Consider the following 17,840-nt stretch of genomic DNA (forward strand, 5'->3'; position numbering starts at 1 on the left):
CAAGTTTTACCTGCTCATACTAGACCCGGAACTGCCAGGGACTGCATTCGTCTAATCTCTCAAGTCTTACCTGCTCATACCGGACCCAGAACATCCACGAACTGCAGTTATCTCATTTCACAAGTCTTAACTGCTCGTTATTACAATCGGAAAACCCACAGACTGCATACATCTCATCTCGTGAGTCTCGCCTGTGTCATATCTTCTTTCTGGAACTGTCAAAGACACTTCTGGAACATTCAGGACTGTCGCGCATCGGCGCAAGGACCAAAGGACATTGGCGCATCAGCGCAAGGATCAAAGGACACCAGCGCAACGGTACCCGGATCAATTAATTCTTTAGGCGTCCTCATGCCGGCGGGTATAGGAAAACAAAACATTGTGTTTCCCGGACTGTCACTCCATTTCCAACTCTTTGCAACACCTATCCAGACCACTCATTTGGTAAGCACAAGACTATTTGTTTCTTACTTTCTTGTTATTTCTGTATTCTTGGTAACAGTTATTTTCGTCATTTTCAAGGTACTCACCAGTCTAACTTGGAACTATTCAGTCCCAGTCTGATTTTCTTGTTTGTGAGTATCAGTTCAGTATCTTGCTTTGGAGAGTCCATTGCCTTAACCCACATGTTAATATCTGGTTAATTTTTCTTGCAGCCAGCTGTTGGAGTACCAGGGTGTACCATATTTGTGGGCAATACTCACCTCAATCTGTCCTTTTGTACTCTTGAGGGGTATATTGTCAGAAAGCCTAAATTGCATCATGACGTGTCAAGCCACCACTACAATACTGAGCTTTTGTGTCATAACACCAGGATGCTGGCCTTATTTGATTTGCCGGGAGGCAGGGTAAGGCACCCATCAGGCCACGGGACCACTCACCAGGAAATCTCCTAGGAAGCCTGCTTCAGATGGGCACTCACATAACAAAGGCCAGCCTCTGACACCTGCACTACAAAGTGCCTTTCAAGTCAGCAGACATGGGCAAGGGTAGAATTAGAGTAGCATGGGAAGGAAAGGGGTTCTGAGAAGAGGTTCCACCATGTTGCTTTTCTGTTGGGGCTCCCTTCCTGTCCTCGCCATTTCCTGCAGGACAAGACACTTTGGATATGATGTAAGAAGCCAAAGTAAATAAACCAACTATGTAGTGTATTCACATGAAGGCAAAATTATTTTAATAAATCCCATCTCAATCCATCTCATAACCTTTCCATTATTTAGTACCAGCTGGAAAGGTGTATTCTTAGTTTCAGCTCTCCTATTTTTTGATTGGAGTAAGAATACCAAGGTCACTTTTTACAGCAATAGGGATTGGACCCCAAACAGCAGGCTTGATTCTATCCAGTTACCAGTGACATTTTGCCTTCATAATCAAAGGGGCTCCCAATCCAACTTTAATTAATCTGTGGACAGTCAAGAAGATAAAAAGTATTAATTGGTCCTCTAGTGGGAGCCTAGTCTATTCTAAAGTCCTCCAATACTTAGCTGAATATAGAAGGCAACCTAGACAGAGTTTAGGTCTGTCCCCTATCTATCCCCTGGGAACAGTGGGGGTGAACTGCTATGGACCAAGGCCTGCCACTCTGCCAGCTGCACAGGAAACATGCTCCCCATGCCCACTGGATGTGAAGTAACCCCTGAAAGTGCTTCTCTGAACTCCCTGTAATTGGAGAGCAGATGAGTTCATCTTGTCGTTGGTGCCTGTGGATGGGGACTATCAGCAACCAAAAAGCCCTGAAGCAGCTTCAATCATGTGTGCACAGCTACGAAGCACATTCAAACAGTGTTTGATGCCCTTAGAACTGATACACGATCTGTCTTACGGCCTTTGACACTTCCCAACTTTGAAATACCCGCCTGCCCCTTCAAACTGACATAGACTTCGCTTTATACCAATAGCACTCATTGCAATCTCAAATCAGACATTGGTTTACCGAGGCAGAAGCCTTCGACTCACCACATCTTCAAGCACTGCAACAAATCAACAGGACTTCACCTTGACCCGACTCGAGCATGGGCTGCTGTCTCAACCCAGAGCTATAATTGTCTCGAACTAACTCAACCGCGGACCCTTCAAACCATATCACTTCAAACAGTGGCGGCTGAGGATTCTTTTAATTGGAGGGGCGTAGATATTTGTCCCAGATATGCCAGAGCGACCGAGCGTAGCGAGGGAGTCCAGAACAATCAAGGGAGGTTTAGGAGGCTATCCCCATTTTCTTTTCTTTAAATATTGTGTTAAAATGTTTTAGAAAAATTGGGTAAAATGCCAAACAGTTTGCAATTGTTTTTGTAGGGTGACTCATGAAAAAATTTAATAGATGCAAGTCACCAATAGTGCACAGGAGGATTTTTCAAACACATTTTCATGATGCCTTTTCCCACAATATGTGCCACTATAAAACATGTTCTCGCTAGTTGTGCCCATAAATTTTCATGCTGACTGCACCATTATACCCTATTATTACCATATAAGAACATACTCATGTTTGCTTTGCGCATTCTGTCAGTAGTGATGCTATAAGAAAACATGTACATGTTTGTCGTGCTAATATATGGCAGTATCCCTATGTAAGAATGTAGGGAAGGAGCCAAGTACCCCCACCTCAACCACTTTGCCCATATTGTCTATATGTTGGGAACCAGAGTGTGAGACAGGTGAAGCACCATTGAAACTACAGATACCAAGGAGAAACCTGGAAGCAAGGTTCCCATTAACGAAGCCATACCTGTATACGCGACAGTATGATGGGCATTTGAATGAAATCCCAGAAAAAGCAGGACCAATGGATGGAAGAGAAGAGTGGTGATGACACACATGCAGCAAGGATGATGTACATAGAAGAGATGCAGAGACAAGAGAATGCAGATATTCTATAAGGCATCAAGAAAGTATCAAAGATAAGTGACATCTTGGGCTCAAGATGAAGAAACTTATGCTACAGAAACAATGAAGATATCAAGTCATTTTACACGTTTACATATGCAAAGAAACGCAAGCAGACAAAGTATTCCTGAGGCTAGCTCTATAGTGAAAAGATTGCGGAATGCACCAACGTATACATATATAGCAATGAGTAAAGAATGGATGTTTCCACTACGTATTGTAGCAGTGCTGGATAAGAAAGGAAGGTTTTTCCGGGTTGTCGCAGTTACAAAAGAAATTGGATTAACAGGAGTGAAACTCAGAAAGGCGAGGCTGGATGAATCCCCAAGAAACCAAGGTCATGTCAGACTGCGATGAACAGACAGTGGATACAAATCGCATGAAAGAAAGAAACTCCTGTTCCGAAGGCATGGACAAAAACAAGGAAGATGTCAGAGGTCTATTAGAAAATAGTATTTTTAATGCACCAGAAGCTCAATTTTGTGGTCTTCAGTCACGTGGAAGGATGACGTTGCACAAACATGACAACCACACCTATGCATGAAGGCAGAGTGTGCCTTCGCCCCCCTGAATTCTCCAGAGCAAAGAACACTCCCAAGGACAAGTTCAAAGCCTTCATTGACAGCAGACCACTGAGGTGATGATAGATGATATGCTAATTGGTGGGGAGCTATGGTTTTGACCAGCTCACCAGCACCTGGCTCTGGCCAGCTGACCAGCACCTGGAAGTCTAGGCTGCATGCTGCTAACATAGGTGAAAAGGTACTGACAGATAGAATGCCAACCAATTGTAGGGGGCCGCGTGATGAAAGGTCCTATAGTTTGTTTAACCAATGGGACGTTGTGTATTTAGTGACGTTCATGGTGACCTGTTTTAGGGGAGGGCTTAGTTGCCTCACCTGATGTTAAGGAGCCTATTTCTTTCTTAGACTTGTATGGAACGTATACTTAGATGTTCCTCCAGTCCTATCACTTTCTTTTATAGGTTTTTGTAGTTTGCCACGTAGGATGTCTTTAGTAAATATGTAGGTTGACGTCATCAATGATGAGTTTTTATTATAAAGAAGATGTTTTTTTCTGAAGCAAATTGAGAAACCATGCGCTGAGATGTCCGTTGATGTTTGTTGTACTCCCTGTTTTAGATAATTGATATTAAAACAGTTAACCTTTTTGCTAACTACCCGAGTCTCGATTATTTTGATTATTGATGTTTGAGTAACTTCTGCATTCCCATTCATCTCAAAGGTATTCCTACCTCGTCTTAAAGGGCTGGGCAGAACCTTAGTTCACAAATATACTCCAGTTGGCTTTACCAAACAAGTCCAAACTGGCTACACTAAAATGCCAGTCGAGCTACACAATAACACTTATCATGCTAGCTTTTTCAAAGATGCCCAATACAAAATGTCATACTGCAATAAGAAATGGATAGACAGTTTGCATAAAAGGTGCCAGTCTTTCTTCATAATAACACTTATCGTGCTTGCTTTACCAAAGATGCCCAATACAAAATGCATACCACAATAAGAAATGACTGGACTGGCTGCATTAAAATGGCAGTGTAGCTACATAATAACACTTATGCTTGATTTTTTTAATCAAAGATGCCCAATAAAAAATGTCATGGCACAGGAAGAATAATATCACTGATCCGGCTTGCTTTATCAAAGATGCCAATTCAAAATGTCATGCCACATTACGAAATGGCTAGGCTGGCTGCATTAAAATGTCAGTCTAGCTACATAATAACAAGTATCCTGCTTGCCTTATCAACAAAGCCCAGTAAGAAAATGACATGCCTGCTCCATGCACTCAGACAGAATCACATTAATGATGAATGTAATTATGTGTGATTGGGGGGCGGGGGCTTAGGGGCATTATTTTACTGAGCATAGATGTCCAGTAACAATTGCCATGCACACCCCCCCGAGGCCCGAGCACCTCACAGGCACACATTAAATGTGTGTGTGTGTGGTGGTGGGGGGCCCCTATTGCCCTCCATCGTTTCACATGCACAGATAATCAATTATGCAATTATGTGAACATACAAGGCACTGTGGGACTTAGGGGACAGGCATGACATTGCATGTGAGGCGCTAGGAATCCTAGCGGACTGGGCTGATATTCTTTACTGGGCATACCCAGTAACAAAATGCCATGCCTGCCCCCTGGGCCCCAGTGCCTCCCACGTACACAATGAATGTGGTTGTGTGTTTGGGAGGCGCTGGTGGCATAGGGGGCACAGGGGTCAGGCATATTTATTTTTTTACTGGACTTCTATCATAGATGTCCAGTAAGCAAAATGACATGCCTGACCCCTGGGACCCACAACTTCAAACACACGCACACAAATTGATTATGTGTGAATGCAAGGTGCTGAGGAGTGCAGGGGGGCAGGTATAGTATTTCTTTTTTTTTTTTACCAGCCATCATTCATAGATTCCAAGTAAAAAAAAATGCCATCCCTATCCCCTGGACCCCACTGTGCCAAACACATGCACTCAATCAAAGTGATTATTTGTGTATGCAGGGTGCTTGGGGGCACAAGGGGGTCAGGTATGGTAATTCTTACTAGATATCTATCATAGATTTCCAGTAAAAGAAATGCCATGTCTGTCCCTTGTCTCCACAGCGTCTAACACACATACACAATCAACATGATTATGTGTGCACGTGAGGTGCTGAGGTGCCCAGGGGGCAGGCATGGTATTTTTTACTACACATCTATGACAATTGTCCAGTATAAATATGCCATCACTGTCCCCTGTGCCCCACCACACCTAACACACACACACAATCAAAGTGATTATGTGTGTTTGCAAGAGCTTGGAGGACCATGGGGAGGGGGTATGGTATTTTTTACTAGACGTCCAGTAAAAAAATGACCATCCCTGTCCCCTGGGCCCCAAAGCGCCACAGAAGTGGAGCTTACTTTGTACGGTGGGGAGCGGGATTGTGTAACAAAGGCATTTTTGAAAATGCCTTTGTTGTACAAATCTCCTCCCCTACTTGCCAAAATCAGATCGACGGACCAGCACAAACACACACACACACACACATTAACATCACATAACATAACATTCACACAAGCACCCCATCACTGTGCATTCATTCATAAGACAAGCATACACGCATCCATGCACATATTTAAGTAATAAATAAACGTACAAACACACACATTTACACAACATACACAAAGCAAGCACTCTCTCATTCACATTAGCATCCATCATCAGACATTCACTTAACAACAAATGCAAACACATATCCATACACATAATTTCAATAAGAAAAATACATGAACATAAAAATCGCACCTTCTGCCGCAGGTCCTGAAGTTTCCTCTCCAGCAATCCAGCCTCTGCTAGCATGAACAGGAATCAGGAAGCTTTCTGGTTCCTGCACATGCTTGGAGGTGGCTGAGACTGGGTGAGCAGATGCCCCATTTCAGCCTGCTTTGTCAGTAAGTGCGGGGAGGCGCAGGAGCACCTCCTTCCACATACAGACATGTAGTTGCCCAGCCAACATTTCTAATGAGCTATGCAAGGCTGGGGAAGCAAAACACCCCCAGCCTTGCATCGCTCATTGAGCTTGCATGGCTGGGGAACTGTAACTGTCAAAGGGAAATGATGTTTCCCTTTGACAGTACAGAGTGCTCCCTCATATGAAAAAGAAATATATGAGGGAGCACTCAGTGTATCACTGGGCTGGCTCCTCCATAATTGGTGAGTGGGGCCAAGACCTGGTGGGTCGACACCCCAGGCCAATATGGACGAGCCACCCCTGGCATCGAATACCGAAATCAACCTCACAGAGCGCTGCCTCAAATCTGAATCGTCGCTGCTGGATCAATGTGTCTCACTGCAACTCGAACCCAGTTCGACCACAAGGATGCTGTTGAATCATCTAAGACCAAGAATAAGGTGTTGCCAAGAGCCCCCCCCAGGTCATCTTTTGGTACCAAAGTTATTTATGTAAGGCCTTTTTTCAATCCTTCTCTTGAAAGATACACTGGAACATTGTAAGTCTACTTCTCCTCTCGCTTCCCAGGCCCTTTGCATGGCCCTGGCCTCTCATTTCATCTAAAAAACCCAGGACATCCTGTCTACCCTCTCATCCTTGCCTTCTCTCCCACTTCCCTCTTTGATTACTCTGTCCCCCCCTGCAGCCACCTCCACACCTCCTTCTCATCTTTTCCTCCGTTCTCCCCGACAAGATTTACCGACAAGTCCGATCTATGAAAGTCTTGTCAAAACAGGTTCTTCCCTGTTCATCCAAAAACATCAAGGACCACATTTACACCCTTGCTCTGACTCTGGTCGACTTCTGTAACCATTCCCTCGCCTCGGGAGTCTTCCCCTCCCCTCTGAAGCACTCTCTTGTGCAACCTATTTTCAAAAAACCCACAGCCAACCCCTCTTGCCCGGCTCAGCCAACCCCTCTTGCCCGGCTAACTCGCCCAATTTCTATCACTCCTTTTCTGGGCAAACTCTTGGAAAAGCTGGCCATCTCCCAGCTTAATCTTCACACCAACTCTGTTTGTTGTCTCCATGACCATCAGTCTAGATTCAGAGCTGCCAGAAGCACGGAAACCACTCTACAGAACATCCATGAATACCTGCCCTCCAACCTTGACTCTAACATCCCTTCTGTCCACATCCTACTAAATCTCTTGTCTGTCTTTGACATGGTCAAACACACCATCCTACTCAACTGTCTTCATGATAACCTGGGAATCACCGATCAGGCCTTGGCGTGGCTGACCTCTTTCCTCTCTGACTGACCCTCCCAGGTAAAACGTGGGTCCTTCCTTTCTTCCATCTCACTTGCTGCTTGTGGTGCTCCCCAGGGGTCTAATCTCTCTCCCTGGTTGTTCAAACAATACCTGGCACCCCTTGCCCACCGCATTGCTGCTCTCTGCTCCAACCTTCAGTGCTATGCGGATGACAGCTTGTTTTCAGACTTCCCTCCACCACCTCTTCTCCCTCCCTCATCTCTGACTGCCTGTCTTCCATTCAAGTATGGTGTGCAGCCAATGATCTCTGCCTTAATTCCAGTAAGATGGAGATTCTCCTCAATGGCACACCTGCACCGTCCTTCACTGTCACTTTCTGGCCAGCCTCCCTTAGCCCTCGTCCTGCTCCCAACTGCGAGGCTAAGAATCTCAGGTCATCTTCGACTCCACACTCTACTTTTCTCCTCACATCTCTGACGTCTCTAAGAAGTCTAACTATCAACTGCACCTCCTGCACCTCCTCAGAGGTATTCTTCCTTTCCTCTCCTTTTTCCCAGAAGCTTACTGTCTCTAGAGCTCCGGTTCTCTCTAGGCTAGACTACTGCAGCAACCTCTTTCTAAATCTACCTGCTTCTACTCTGCGCCCTCTGCAACTCGTCCATAACAGGACTGCAAGACTTGTCCTTGGCCTCAAGCCCTGGGATCATTTCTATCCAGCCCTGAAATCTCTTAATTGGCTCCCAGTGGCTGCAAGGGTTAAATTCAAGAACCTCTGCATTGTCCACAAGGCTTTTTGGGGCCTGGGTCCAAAATACCATCAACTCTCCCTCCGTAAATACCTTCCCACTCGAGCTCTTCACTCCTTCACCTTGAACTCCCTCAGGGTCAGTCGCCTCTCCAAGCAACTAGTTGGGGGTAAATCTCTTTCCTTCGGCTGGGGCTTCCCTCTGGAACAGTCTCCCCGCCACTCTGAAATATGAGGAGAACAATCTCTCGTTCCGGAAGCACCCCTAGACCATCCTCTGTTTCTGCCTTCGCTCTTCCACTCTCCAGCTGATCTGTTCTGCTTTGGCTCTGTGCACCTGGCTACCCTCCAATATCGTGCCCAGGTCACAGCCCACCCAGCCACACACCCGTACTGCCTGCTGGCAACCCTTGCTCTTGGGTCTGTATCTGTAACCCTACAGTCCCCTTACCTGCACTTATCAGACAGCCCTTGTCTGTGCTTTAAACACTTGCCACCATGCTGGCTGCACTACCTGTTGTTCTTATACCTTGCTCAGCATTTTCCACGTCTCCCTTGCACTTTCCCCCTTCCTTCTCACCTGCACTTGCACGTTCTCAATGTCACTGTGCCTAGTAAGATCGTTGTTTTGTCCTCCCTTGTTGCCCTCTGCCTCGTGGCGCTCTAAAACACTTGTGTATGAGTGCGATACAAATAAAATATCATATCATATCACGTTACAAAAGAAAAAGTTATAAGGATACATAGTATCCTTACCACATTTCACTTTAAGGTTATTTGTGCAGTTTTCAAGTACAAGCATTTCAGTAAGGCTGACAGTGTCCCAGAGTACTGACAGTCTTAGGGACTGATCAGTTTCCCAGGAAATTTGGGCAAAAAACAAGGGAAGTAAAGTTGAGGGCTTTACTTGCCTCCAAAAAGTCAGGTCAGGATGCAGAAAAGAGAAAAAAGATAGGTTGCCACTAGACGTATAGGGGAGGAAAGCTGCAAATAGAAAATATTTCCTAACACCAACTATTTAGTAAACCAGAGAAATAAAGAATGCAAAAATTCAGAGAGAGTTTAATAATGGACGACAATACTTTGCAAGACACAAATAAACACACTAAATAAGGATAGCACTCTGAATAGCCAAGTTAATTTCTAAAAAGCAGAACAAACAGGCAGTAAGGTGCACACTTGAAGGGATGCTGCATTTTATTAGTATAATGCATATTTTTAAGTTTGGGGAGTGACAAAGCTATCCTTTAAGCAGCTGCTTAGAGACTGTCGTTGTGCCCCATGTATTTCAGGTGTCATCAAATGTTGTATGATTTGACAGTGTCTGAGTTTGACTAGCTGACTAACGGCTGGGAGAGCAGATGGGGGAAGCTTGTCAACGTAGGTAGTGATGCCTACAACTGTTATCTCTATTTAGGGCAGGGGCCTGCAAGTTCGGACTCTCCAGATGTTTTGGGCTATGCCTAATACGTGTGATGCTGCCCCTGTAAGGGCTGCACGCATGCGGCAGAGTGAAGTTGCATTTTGCCGCGTGCGGTAGAAAAAAAAGGGGCGTTCCCAGCTGCGCAGAGGGAACGGGGAGCCTGAACCACACAGACGTGTCCGTGTGAGCTCTGTGGTGGGCGGGGGCGCATCGGGTGCACCACAACAATGGTGACGCGGCGGGGCTGCATTCCGGGCCGGGGGGTGAGAGCAAAGGTGATTTTTGTGTTTTAATTAACATCTGCAATGTTCGATTCATGCCGCATGGAAAGATGCAGTCCACGGGGTAGGTGGCCAATTTTTAACCGGACCTAGGAAGGCCGCAGCTTTATTTCTGAAGCATCTAAAGGCCATCCAAGGCCAATTTTTGGAACGCTTAGCAGCCAAGATCTTCTGATACCACATTCTGTGGTTTAGATGAAGATTTTGCAAATTGTGGTCATTTTACACCGTTTTACACCGTTTTACACCAAGTGAATGATGGATCCAGGGGAAACCTGCTAAGCTGGTAGGACAGACTCCTGGCTCAATTTTTGGGACTCCCACCCACAGGGTGGCGCAGACTTGGTTCTGGTACAGACTTGGTTTGATGAAATTTTCCTGGCATCGAGTTGGTGAAGGGGCTGGTTCAACATCTTCCTACTTACAAGAAGTTGCTTGAGTTTCAGCCTTTGGGGTCTGACACAAAGTTGCTTGTGCGCTCAATGCCATGGATGACGATGGACAGGCGGCACCTCAACAGCAACTAGATCAAGGTCAGCCTCAGATGCCCGTCCAACCCCCAGTACAACCTCCTGTAGCAGCCGTTCAACCTCCAGTATATCCTCCTGTACCGGGTGTTCAACCTCCAGCGCAGCCCCCTGCAATGGCGGCACCACAACTACCAGATGCAAGACCCCCAGGTGCGTTACCACCAATGCCTGAATTTGATATCTCAGGGGCACCTTCAAGCCTGGGGCCATGCTGTAAGATGTGGATGGATAGACTGGAAATGTATTTCCGTGCCACAGTGGAGACCAACTATGACAGCAAGTTGGCCACCTTGCTGTACTGGGCTGGCCCAGCCGTGCATGAGGTATTCTTGTCACTCCAGCCACGTGATGTCTCATATGTGGCGGCAAAAGACGCTTTCCATGATTACTTCCTCCCCTTTGCTAACGCTGGCTATGAGAGGTTGCTCATCGGGGCAGCACACCAGAAATATGATGAGACACTTGATCCATTCTATGGGAGGTTGAGAAGGCTGGCAGTGCCATGTGCATGGGTGGATCCAGACACCATGATCAGGAACCAGCTGATCCAGGGATGCAAATCTGGCAAGTTGAGAAGGCAAGTCCTGAGGGAACACGGCATCACCCTTCCACGCATTCTGGAGCTAGGGAGGTTTCTGACCTGAAGGCAACCCGAATGGAAGCGGGAGGGCGCCCCAGCAAGGCAGAAGAGGTCTGTGCAGTAGGTCATGGAAGGGGAACCAGACGCTGGGGCGTGAACCAACGTGAAAAGGGGTCGGCTCCTGTCAACTTATGCACCAAGTGTGGATACGACATTCCCCATCCAGCGGAGTGCGCATCAATGGGAAAGACATGTGGCAGGTGTGGTGGTGCTGACCACTATGCAAGAATGTGCAGAGCTACTACCCCTGTGGTAGTTCCCCTAGGTCCAGTAAGGGCTGGGTTCTTCCAGCAGCAGCGATCATCTAATGTTGCTCAAGTGCATCAGGCAGAAGACAATTCAGCCCAGGATGAAGAAGAGGAGTAGGAAGAGGAGAAGGACTTCTTTATATCCAGCATAGGTGTATCGAAGGCAACAACAAGAAGGCAGCCCCGATGTCTGGTGCTGGTGGATGAATCCTCTGTGCCCGTGCTGGTGGAAACTGGGTCATCGGTGAACATTATGACTCACGAACACTATGATGCCATGACGTGCCCTCCAGCCCTGACCAAGCCCAAGGCTTGCATTTTCACTCTTTGAGGCGCGGACCCCATCCAACTGGATGGTGCGTTCATTGCAGGCGTACAACATGGTGGGTCTGCAATAAGGGCCCGATTCTATGTGACGCCTGTCAGCAGCAACACCCTGCTGAGATGTGCGGCGGCAGAGGCACTAGGCATAGTAACCTTTGCGTATTACGTATATGTTGATGACATTCAGATACTCCTGGAGAAACACACCACTCTGTTTGAAGGGATTGGGCGAATGGCCGGTGATCCGGTGAAGCTACATATAGATGACTCGGTGCAACCTATTGCCCTCAAACATCAATGAGTCCCTTTTCACCTAAGAGATCTGGTGGACAAGGAGCTGGACAACTTGGTCAGGGTGGACATACTATAGAAGGTGCAAGGCCCAACACCATGGGTGTCACCGATTGTAGTAGCTCGGAAACCGAAACAACCTGACTCCGTTCGCATCTGCGTGGACATGTGCTTGCCCAACAAAGCCATCAAGAGGGAGAGGCACTTCACGCCAACAATTGATGACATCATTACAGAACTACAGGGTGCCCGGTTCTTTTCAAAGTTGGACCTCCGTGCAGGGTACCATCAGGTGGTGCTACACCCCGAGTCGAGGTGCATAACAACTTTCACCACCCACTGGGGTCTCTACAGATATAAGAGGCTGAGCTTTGGGGTGTCATAGGCGGCTGAAGTTTTTCAGAATATCATCTGTGGGGCGCTAGCAGATCTAGAAGGTATCCTAAACATTAGCGATGACATCCTTGTGTTAAGCGCCTTCAGTCACTGGGCCTGACCCTGCACCGAGAGAAGTGCAAATTTCTCAAGACCACTAATGAATTCTTTGGTTTTGTGTTCAGGGCTGGTGGGATGCCTCCAGATCCACGCAAGGTGAAAGACCTCATGGAGGCCCGTGCTCCCGAGAATGTCTCAGAGGTGAGGAGTTTTCTCTGCATGGTCACGTACTGTGACCGTTTGATCAGAAACCTGGCAGCAAGATCAGAGCCACTCCGAGCCCTTGCGAAAAAGGACATTGCCTGACAGTGGGGTCCACTCAAGCAGGCGACCTTTGAAGACATTAAAGGTGCCCTCACCACAGAGGACATAGTGGCATTTTTTGATCCGGCACTGGAGTCTGAAATAGTGGTGGACGCTAGCCCGTTTGGCCTGGGGGCTGTCCTAACACAGATATATGCCAATCAGGAGGTCCGCCCCATTGCGTATGCCAGCAAGGCCCTATCAGAGACCGAGCAGCGGTGCTCCCAAATCGAGCAGGCGTCTTGTGAGGCTGCCGCCATTTTCGACTCTATGTTCTTGGAGGACCCATGACAGTGGTCAGAGACCATAAACCCCTACTGCCCATACTGGCAGGGTCATCATCCAAACCCCCCCACCATAATTGAACGGTGGATGCTGGCACTCTTAGAATATGGGGTGACACTAGTGCACAGGCCAGGAATCAACACTATGGTCGACTAGCTGTCTAGACACCCGTGAGAAGGGACTGGCGGTTGTCATCCACTTGTGCGGAGGAGGCAGACGAACACGTGCAGCTAGTGGTGGAGGCTGAGACACCCAACTCTGTGCCGATGAAAGAGCTTGAACAGGCATCGGGGTAGGATGATTGATTTTGGATACTCAAGGCAGCCATCCAACAGGACTCGTGGCGGCTGGTCATCGCCTCCCTGGCAGCCAGAACGCAAGAAGCCAAATCCACACTAGAGCAACTGTGGAGAGTGAGGGGGGAGCTGACCTTCTCTTCTCGGAAAATGGCCTGCTGCTAAGAGGGGACTTCATTGTCATCCACCAGAGTCGGACACAGCAGATGATAGTGCTGGCACATCAAGGGCAAAGACAAAAGCACACCTACGCCAGATGGTCTGGTTCCGTGACCTCGAACGAAGGGTGGAGAAGTTTGTGGCATTGTGTGTATGGTGCCAAGCAGCGTCCCCTGCCCAGAGAGATCCGGAGATTGACACCATGCCAAGAGGGACGAGACTGTGGGAAGCAGTCCATGCAGAATTTGGGTCCACATCAAGGGGCACCTACTTTCTGGTGGTGGTTGATGAGTGGTCCCGCTAACCGGAGGTGCAGTTCATTGAGTCGGTGGCGTTCGACAAGGTGGTGGTAGCCATTGAGAAAATCTTTGCCACCCATGGATTGCCCACGGTGCTCTATTTCGACAATGGCCCACCCTTTCAGGGGAGAGTTTCGCTGGGCTAATGGAGGAGTATGGTGCTCACCACTGCAAAGTAACCCTGCTGTGGCCACGGGCCAATTTGGTGGTGGAGAGAATGATGCAAACCCTCAATAAAGTTTTTCGCATTGCCCAAGGAGAAGGCAAGTGCCTGGAAAGGGAACTGCACAAATTCCTGAGAGGATACTGCAACACTCTCCATACCTGTGGCCCTGGCAGAGGCAATGTTCCAAAGGTGCCCATGAGACCTGCTCCTGGAACTCGGGGAGCGGGAGCCCGCCGTGATTGATAACGAAGAAGTGAAGCGCGAACGATGGGAAAAGAACTGCAAATGAGAACATTCAGAGAGGACTAAGACCACAGAGGCTAGTGCCCGGGGACGAGGTCCTGGTGAAGAACCGACACCCCCAAGGGAAGTTGTCTTAGACCTACGAGCCAGAACCCTTGGACATGGTGGCGGTAAAAGGGTCGATGGTGACCGCCTCCGAAGGACACACCTCAGGGACTCGCAATGCTAGCTTTTTCAAATGGCTAGGAGAACCAAGGACTGAGCCAAGGACTGATCCGGTGTCCAGCGGGCAAGTGGTGGAAGTGCAGGATGAGGGCGGTGATTCCATGTGCCTTCCCAGCTCCCCGGCTCGGGAGTTGACGAGTGAAGGGACTCCGATCAGAGATGCTGGCAGGAGGTACACCGAGAGGACTGCGCGAGGGAAACCTGCCCGTCTCAAAGACTACATGTTGGAGTAAGACTGTGAGTGGGAGCACTGAATGTCCCGGGGACACGAGTGGCTGCTATTAAAGGGGATCTAGGGTTTGTGTGCAGTGATGTTGGTTGGTAGATCTGTTAGTAATTCTTTGTTCATCTGTTTGTTTTGTTATGAAAAAAGAGGAGTGTGATCCTGCCTCTTTAAGGGCTGCACGCACGTGGCAGAGTGACGTTGCACTCCGCCGCGTGCGGCCACGCAGAACGACCGGGGAGCCCGAACCACACAGACGTGTCCGTGTGAGCTCTGTGGTGGGAGGAGGCTCACGGGCGCCTGTGTGCGCATCAGGTGTACCACAACAATACGATCCCTTAAAAGTCACTATCCTGGCTTGCAATCATGGGAGTTGTAGTCTAGCACATCTATAGGGCCAACGATAGCAGACCACTGGTTTAGGCATAATTCCAGGTTATCAGACCTTGCCATTATTTCAAAAATCACAGGTGCTCATGGGCGCTCCATATCAGATGAACACTCGTACATTTGCAAACTGTGCCCTGTAGTGGTGAATGTTTACAAACCTATTTGTCTCTTTCTTTGTGGTTGTTCATTTAGTCCCTATTTATATAAAATGTCCACTTAACAGGGGAAGTGACAGGTGCCAGAGACTCTATTGTAAAGTATATTCGGCTGTGTCGGTATTGTGAAGTGGAAGTGGGACTTCAACATTTATGCACTGAATGCTCTGGCTTTGTGTTACAACCTACAGAAAGGTTTTGCGGATTCGTATGTATTTCTCAGGATATGTCACCAGTTTGGTTTTGGATTCGTATATTGAATGCCAAGGAGATTTCGCTATGAATTGCTCTGTTAGATTTTCTTGAAGTAATTTACTGATTTTATTTTTATAGAAAGAATTGTTTTTCATTTTTTTGTGATTGTATGGTTTTTACATGTTTTAAATGTGTGAAAAGTTGTATCACACAATAACATAAAATAAAATAAAAATGAGTTTCTATTTGCTTACCCAGCATGAGTACTTGCTGTGCAAGTGTCTTCGCTTGTAAATCCCTTTTTCACGGAACCACACTTTTCATGGGCATTGCCGCAAATTAGATCATTAAACCTTACATGCCAACATTACCCATTCCATTTGGCTGATGCTAGTCCAGTTTTGTGTTATCTTTGCAGTCTGGGTTTTGTAGACCTGGATTTTCCTATTCTCAAACCAAGACTACAAGTCCCAGAATGCAAAATTAAATGAAAGTCTAGTCTAATGGGTAGTGGGTATATTGCTCGACCAAAACTGATCGAATTTATTTTGCTCGCTGTTTTTTTTGCTTGAAATTTACCACCAAAACGTAGATGGTTGGTTGGGGTCAGGCAATATTGATGGCGTTAGTGCTTGGAGGGGAGTTGTGGAGAGTCTCCCTCATATTTCGTGGTAAAATATTTGAGCAAAAAAAGGGCAGTTGCTTTTAACAATAGACACACACATCATCTAATATGTCCCGAATGGAATGGATAATGCTGGCATGTATCAAACAACTGCTGAGGCTGAGCTACTGTTTACTGCAGTTTAAAGCTATATTCGTCCTTTCGTTTATCTCTGGGTGGCTCCGTTTGAAATCCTTCCCCTGAAGACCACTACAATGGGTGTCGTCATTGGTCTCCCCAAGATCTAAAACAGTTGGCAATGGGAAGAGTTGCCCCGGCTACAGTCTACATGATTGCAAAATTGCTCAACCAAACACGGTTCCCAGTAAGTGCGCCACCCAACCTCATTTACCGTCAGGGGGTGCTTTTCTTCCAGGTCTCCTGGAAAAAACTGAAAGCTATTGTGTTTGGCGGTTGCTCCGCTGCGACTATGATGATTCCAATTTCACGGCTGGCGTGGCGCGTCATGTCCCCAGCAGGACCAGCTGAGAACCAGCCACGCCATTCATGTCGCTCACCAAAACGCAAGGCCTTGCAGCAGCTGGCCGCTTACCCCTGGATGCAATCAGTTGGTTCGAGATTTGTTTTTTTAACCGTTGTTTTTGTTGCAAAGTTCTTTTTTTTGTTTTGTTAAAGTGGCTCTCAGCTGAGCATATTGTTCTGATGCACTAGAGGAACGAGAAGGCCTCTCGCGCCAGCCATTACTTCTTGCCAAAAGCAATAAGCGGCGCCATCAGTGCGCGCGCTACGCGGAGGAGCAGCTGCTGCCAATACACCTGCTAATCCAGTTTTCAGTGCAATTAATTTGTTCATCTCCCACGCAGACGTTTTCTCCAGCGCACCAATTTACTGCTAAGTGCCAAACCTAGGAGTTCAGTCGAATAGCTCTCTGTATGGCGCAAGATTGGAGTTTCGCAATATTCCCCTCCTTGGTGGGGCCGAGCTGACCCATCAAGGGCTTGCAGTTAATTCATAAGGTGCGGACGTGCGCCCCTGGTCAAAAAAAAGAAAAAAACGTCGCACTTCCATGCCCCTCCCCTGTGCGCCCCTGGTCAACAGGCGGCGGGGCATGGAAGTGCAACGTTTTTTCTTTTTTTAAACCTCCTCACTCCGGTGTATGATATGAATAGGGTGCATCAGCGCCCTGTTGTTGTTGAATGCGGTGACTGCCAGTGGCCTTCTGCCTCTATACCAGCTCGGGGTAGCCCTTGAAAGACTCCCCCGAGCAGGTGTAGTGGGAGCTAATGGCGCCTTTTTTTGTTGAAGGCGCCCGCGGCAGAGGGGCGCATTTGGTGACAATGGGGTGCTGAGCACCCTATTGTCATTGAATGCGCTCGCGGCCTGCCGTGCCTTCTCCCGCTACGCCAGCTGGGGGGAGCCCTTGAAAGACTCGCCCGAGCTGGCGTGGCGGGGGCTAATGGCGCCCTGGGGGGCGTGACGCCCCAGTCTGTCACCCAGCTCGGTCACCCTCGGTCACCCTAAGGCCAGGCCTGATTGCCGTCATATACCCTATATGGTCTGCACCAGAAGCCCAGGAAAGCATAGGCTGAGTAGTGTGGGTTCACTCTGCTTCTCTTACCAGATCCCGACCTAAGTAATAAATCACAGACAGCATATGTGTATGGAAAAGTTGTAGGCCGTAGGCATTTTATTTTCTTACAGAAAATAGAACACAACAAAATAATTACACTGCCATAGG

Source organism: Ambystoma mexicanum, chromosome 9 (assembly GCF_040938575.1).
Source record: "Ambystoma mexicanum isolate Mex_15411 chromosome 9, UKY_AmexF1_1, whole genome shotgun sequence".
Classification (NCBI taxonomy): Eukaryota; Metazoa; Chordata; class Amphibia; order Caudata; family Ambystomatidae; genus Ambystoma; species Ambystoma mexicanum.